Source organism: Sceloporus undulatus, chromosome 1 (assembly GCF_019175285.1).
Source record: "Sceloporus undulatus isolate JIND9_A2432 ecotype Alabama chromosome 1, SceUnd_v1.1, whole genome shotgun sequence".
In the NCBI taxonomy this organism is placed as follows: domain Eukaryota; kingdom Metazoa; phylum Chordata; class Lepidosauria; order Squamata; family Phrynosomatidae; genus Sceloporus; species Sceloporus undulatus.
The window spans coordinates 186,635,215-186,641,946 of NC_056522.1; positions in this window are offsets into that span (position 1 = coordinate 186,635,215).

The window sequence follows — 6,732 nt, forward strand, 5'->3', positions numbered from 1 at the left end:
GGGTCCCACAGGGCTCTGTCCTGGGCCCAGTGCTATTCAACATCTTTATCAATGACTTGGAGGACAGAATTGGGAGCATACTTATCAAATTTGCAGATGACACAAAATTAGTAGGAATAGCTAATACCCCAGAGGACAGGATCAAAATTCAAAATGACTAGAAAGCTGGACCAAAGCTAACAAAATGAATTTCAACACGGAGAAATGCAAGGTACTGCACTTAGGGCGGGAAAATGAAATGCACGGATATAGGATGGGGGACACCTGGCTGAATGAAACTGCATGTGAAAGAGATCTAGGAGTCCTAGCAGACCGCAAGTTGAACATGAGTCAACAGTGTGATGCAGCAGCTAAAAAGGCCAATGCAATTTTAGGCTGCATCAATAAAAGTATAGTATCTAGAACAAGAGAAGTAATAGTGCCACTTTATTCTGCTCTGGTCAGGCCCCACCTGGAATATTGTGTCCAGTTCTGGGCACCACAATTCAAAAAGGACATTTAGAAACTGGAGCATGTCCAAAGGAGGGCGACTGAAATGGTGAAGGGTCTGGAAACCATGCCCTGAGAAACGACTTAGGGAGCTGGGGATGTTTAGCCTGGAGAAGAGAAGGTTAAGAGGTGATATGCTAGTCCTGTTTAAATATTTGAAGGGATATCATATTGAGGAGGGAGCAAGCTTGTTTTCTGCTGCTCCAGAGACTAGGACCCAGAGCAATGGATGGATGCAAGCTACAGGAAAAGAACATTAGGAAGAACTTCCTGACAGTAAAGGCTGTTTGATAGTTGAACACACTCCCTCTGTCTTTGGAGGTCTTTAAGCAGAGGCTGGATGGCCATCTGTCAGGGATGCTTTGATTGAGATTTCCTGCATGGCAGAATGGGGTTGGACTGGATGGCCCTTGTGGTCTCTTTCAACTCTATGATTCTATGAAGTCCCCTCCCGTTCTGTACCCATCCACTAGGGCAATAAGTCCAAGAGAACTCAGTGTAGCTTATTTCTGTGTAGGCATAAGATTGTGAACTAAGGATGCTTGCTATATAGTTGAATAATCACATCTCAAAAATGTTGCTTCAATGCTTGAAGACATGACTTTACAAGACTTTTTTATATGTAAGTTTATACTTCATATTTCAGATGGAGAAGACTTTGGATTGGTCTTCAACTCTTACAATGAGGCAAAGGGAGGAGAGTCATGTTAGGCCATTACACCTGAACTATGGAGCAGGGTTTTTTTTATTGCATTATGGTCAGTGTTCTGTTTGTGACATACACCAATGTAAGTCCATCTGATGGCTCTGCATGTCCTCTTTTATTCCTCCAGTTATTGCAGAGATTTGTATTATCTTCCACTCTAGTCTACAATGATCAAAGATCCCCAGGCCAGAAATCACTATTTTCTGCAATAACCTCGTGGATATCCAATCTGTGACTGGTGAAGAGTTGGGTAGAGAGAGACTGGAGAAGTATTTGATTATGTCTCACAGCCAGATGCAGACTGGTATCATCTGCCAAGACCCAAGCAGATCTCCGAAGATGATGCTATCAGTCTGGGGGTTGTGAATGACAAACCATATTGGAGTTCCACTTGCAGAACTCTTTGGCTATTCTGGGCAATGTTGGATCTTGGTCTAGAGGAATCAATCAGTTTATCCTTGTCTTGGTACACTGGACTGCATTGATTCTACAGAATAATTTAGAGGCTGTGTGCCAACAGCAGACCAAGACTCTACCATTGTTGTCATGTACCCTCCTGGCAAGTTAGCACAGACACATATATAGGGAAATGCAGTGAGCTGGAGGGATGGATTGCAGATTGCTCTCTGCTCAGCGAGTCACAGAGACTGGAGTGAACAGATTTTCCGAGCTGAATGGTACAAAAGGTGCCCCTTTGGCACTCAGCAGCACAGAAAATCACTGAGAAAAGTAGACCTGTGGAAAGACTGGTGGACCTCCATATCTGGCTGAAAGTTTCCCATTGTGGCATCCAAAAGCAAGCATGGAACATCTGTCCTGCTGCACTGTTACTATACACAACAACGCAGCTATATACTGCTTACAAGACTTCTGGCTCCTTTTCACCATTACCACCACCACCCTCCTCTATCCATTTGATTCCAAAAAGGCCTTGAACTGCCCCTGATAATGACAGCTCCTGCCACTATTAATGTACACTGTTATGTTGGTGCATCATGCTGATGACATGGGCCCAACAATATTATTCAGTATGTGAGGCTGAATCAAGGAACCAATCCTTGTATCAAATTATATAGACAATGGTTCTCATCCAGTAACTCAAAGGAGAGGGAAAAAAAACCTTTTATCAAGATAGCATGACCAGGTCTTTACTATTATTTTTTAGTGGGATGCATTACAATTCTTGCGGGGCTTAGCTGATTATTTCCAGATATAATTTCTTGACAGATATGGGGAAATGCTCCAAACATTAACACTTTACCCAACCTCAGACAAAACTGATTTAAAGGCTAAATGCACTAATCCTCTTTTCCATGATATGTAAAGTGACCATTCAGCACAAGTATACTAATCTGCAACCTCACATTTAATTTTTGTCTAGACACATATAAACCTGTCCAACATTATTGTTGTACTAATGGGAGAGATAGCTGACAGCATTCCCACGGTTAAATATAAACCATGCTCTGATTAATGGTTAATCAGGCTCCAGTGGTTCTGATAACAGTGCGCAATTTTATTGTTTAATGTCACAATGGCTGAATGTGGAACACACAAATTTAATCCAATGACAATGTAAGAAAAAAAGATATATATAGCATTGCAATGTTCCATGTTCAGAAAGTTTTTAATACTCATTACTGAGATGCAGAACAACGACAACTGAATTTCCATCCATCAGCAGCCAACAAGATATGAATGAGTATTAACTTTAAACAAAAATGAAATTGTCATATTGTGCACTTTAAAAAATAATTACAAATAAATTTAAAGGAAAATTAACAGTGAAAGCAACAATGTATATAAAATGATCAATAGCATCTTACATCAAAAATAAATTCAAGTATCATTTTGTAAAGTTCCTCAGACATTTGTCTTCGAATTTTTAGTTTGTGCAATACCTATCATTGCATAGTAAAGAAAACTTTGTATAATTCCAGTTCTATGTAATTTATTTTAACATGCACCTAGAATATATATTTTTATTAATCTGTGTAATGGCGATTTCCCCTTAGTAAAGAATTTGCTCAATTCAGTGGGATCATGCAGCATATCAACATAAGCTATATAAAATTTCCATACATTTTTCTGTCAAGATGATTTTTAAAAAATGGAACAAAACTATAGTGACTGAAATGGAAACATAACATTTATTTTGTCAGATACCATTAAGGTGACATTGATTGTGGTTTAAAAAAAGAAGAAGAAGAAGCGTGTGTTCTTTACAAAATGTGGAAAAAGAAGACTTATAAAATAAGTATCTGCCTTAACAGGTTTGATTATATTAACTCTAGTACCACAGAAAACATTATAATTCATTTCTGTGAGCTATGTGGTTGCGTGGTCATTTACATTCTATACAAATCTGTGTATTTTAAACATACATACACATAACAGAACAGCAGAGGAGAAATTTAAGCAAGAAATTATATTTCTTATGAAACTGCTAGTGTAACAAAAAGTTACACCAACTCTTACCATATGTACATAATTGGGGACCAGTGTGGTCTAATTAAAATATCACATCGCACATTTACAATGTTTTGTGAATTACTTCAAGATTTATTTATGTTAAATACAATAATCTGATTTTTGTAACCATATTCAATGGCATTGCCTATCGTGGTTACCATATCGCCCCCAGAACATAACCTAAAAGGAGACCTTAGCACCTATTTAGATGTAATTATCCCAAATATATTCAAATGCAAAATTGCTTTAAACAAAATAGTTCTATGAGACAATATCACGTAGTAATATCTGAAAAGGAGTTTAGCAAGCACATATATTTTATTTTTTGAGGCTCAGATCCATTTTGTTCCCATGAAGAAAGTAAAATACATTGTCTGTAAGATCAAAACTGTGTGTGTTAGAGCATTTTGAACCTACCTTCCATTTCATCATCTACTCATAATCTAATAACTTTTTACCAGTTAAGATGATTATGTGGGAACAGCCATCACCTGGACAGTTGTGCCTTGCCTTCAGAATATTATACAGCTATTGTCATGGGAAAGGATACTGTGATAATACACAACTGAGAAGATTAGCTTAAGGAAAGAAGCTATTTTAAAGAATTGATTCTTTATTACTGTAATCTCTATAGTTAAATGTAAAAACAGTGTCGACATAATTTAAAAAGCATAATACTATTATTAATAGACTGAAAACTCTTTTAATCGTAATATAGTTAATTCTTTTTTAAGGGGAGATTGTAATTTTATGTACAATATTGGATGTTTTAGTTGGTAGCCGCTTTGATTGTCTTGCTACAGAAAAGCAGGATATTCCGAATATGGAACAAACACAAGAAAAGAATTTCCCCTAAAATGCCAATGTGGCTCTCATATAGTATTGACCCTAAAAGAGAAACAACATGGCTAAGATATAAAGATCTAATTGATGAGGAAGGTAGAATAAAAACGTATGAAAGGTTAAAAGAGGAAAATTGGAATATAAGTTGGTTCTTCCACAGACAACTACACCAGAGATACCATACAGATAAAAAACAAAGTGGCTTTTCCAACTCTAACTCTGAAATGGAGGAAATTATATGGCAATCAGAACCAAAGACATTATCCAAAATATATAAGAAACTGTTAGAATGGTACACTGAAGATGAATTAATAAAAGATACCATGATTAAATGGGCACAGAATTGCAGGAGGGTGATAGAACTGGAACAATGGGAAATGGAACAAAAGAATGAAATATTCCCTCTTGCAAAATGTAAAAGAGAACTATTATAAGATCTTATACAGATGGCACCTAACACCAGATAAAATAACCAGGATATATAGGATGTGTATGAGAACCTGTTGGAAATGCCAAAAAGAGATAGGTACTTATTATCATCTCTGGTGATCTTGTGAAAGAGCAAAATCTTATTGGAAGCAGATACAAGTTGAAATGTACAATATTTTGGGGATTAAGTTAAAACTGAAAGCAGAAACAATGTTATTATGTATGTTGGAAGATAACGTAGAAATAAGGTTTGGTAAAATTGTTTTTTATATGTTAACAGCTGCCAGACTAGTATTTGCTAGATATTGGGAAATTGATAAAATAATAGAAATGGATGAATGGCGAATAAAGTTATATGACATGATGGAATCAGACTTATTGTCCTCTAAATTGAAAAATGAAGATAGCTCTACATGGAGGATAAGTTGGGATGAGGTTATGAGATATATGGAGGAAAAATGGGAGGAAATGGCAAATATGGCGTCAAAAGTAGTTTTACTTTTGGATTTCTTTAAAGTATTTGGAATAAACTAGAGCAGAGGTACGCAAAAGTACAAAGTACTTTTTTAGGTTACAAATCCTGGGAGATAGGAGGATACAATCAAGAAGATTTGGGGATGCAAAGTACAAGTAATTAGAGATTTGATTTCAAAGGGGCAACCCCTTTTGGTTATTATTATTAACCTTTATTTATAAAGCGCTGTAAATTTACACAGCGCTGTACATACAATCTTTTTAATTGGACGGTTTCCTGCCCTCAGGCTTACAATCTAACAAGACACGACACAAAGGGAGTGGTGGTGGGGAAGGGACCTCTCTAGTAGGATAATACATATAAAATACATAGCAATATAGGAAATGATTCAATAAAACAGGCAACAAGAGAACATCAAATAGCAAGTGACAATTATGCAATGCCTGGGAACGCTGCCCTGAACAGGATGGTCTTCAACTCCGTTTTGAAACTGGTTAAAGAAGTGATGGCTCTTGCTTGTGGGGGAAGAAGATTCCAGGAGTGAGGGGCAGCAAGTGAAAAGGGGCGAATCCGAGATGGGGCAGAGGAAATCCTGGGCTGGGACAGCAGACCTTGACTACCAGAATGGAGGGCCCTAGTGGGAAGGTGAGGAGAAATAAGGTCTGATAAGTAAGGAGGGGCCAGCCCATGGAGGGCTTTAAATGTCGACAGCAGGAGCTTATACTTAATATGGAAAGGGAGGGGGAGCCAGTGAAGGGATGCCAACAAAGGAGAGATATGGTCAGAGCAGTGGGCGGATGTGATAATGCGTGCAGCTGAATGCCGGACAGAAATTAAAGGACGAAGGTGAAAAAGAGGAAGCCCAGCCAGGAGGATGTTACAGTAATCAAGTCGTGAGACCACTAGGGCATGGACCAGGATCTTGGCAGTAGAGGCAGATGGATATGGTCGGATTTTGGCAATGTTGTATAAAAAGAATCTACAAGCCTTGGCTGTGGTCCGGATCTGAGGGATACACGACAGAGAAGAATCAAAGATAAAACCAAGACTGCGAGCTTGCTGGACTGGTTGAATAGAAATGTTGTCCACAGAGACAGAAAAGGAATGTTGAAGGGTGGGCTTAGGAGGAAAGACAAGAAGCTCCATCTTGGACATGTTGAGCTTCAAACGCCAATGGCGCATCCACTGCAAGACAGCTGTGAGACAAGACGAAACTTGCTGTTCAAGCCTTGGAGAAAGGTCAGGGGCAGAAAGATACAACTGGGTGTCATCGGCATACAGATGGTAGGAAAAACCAAAAGAGCTGATGAGTTTTCCT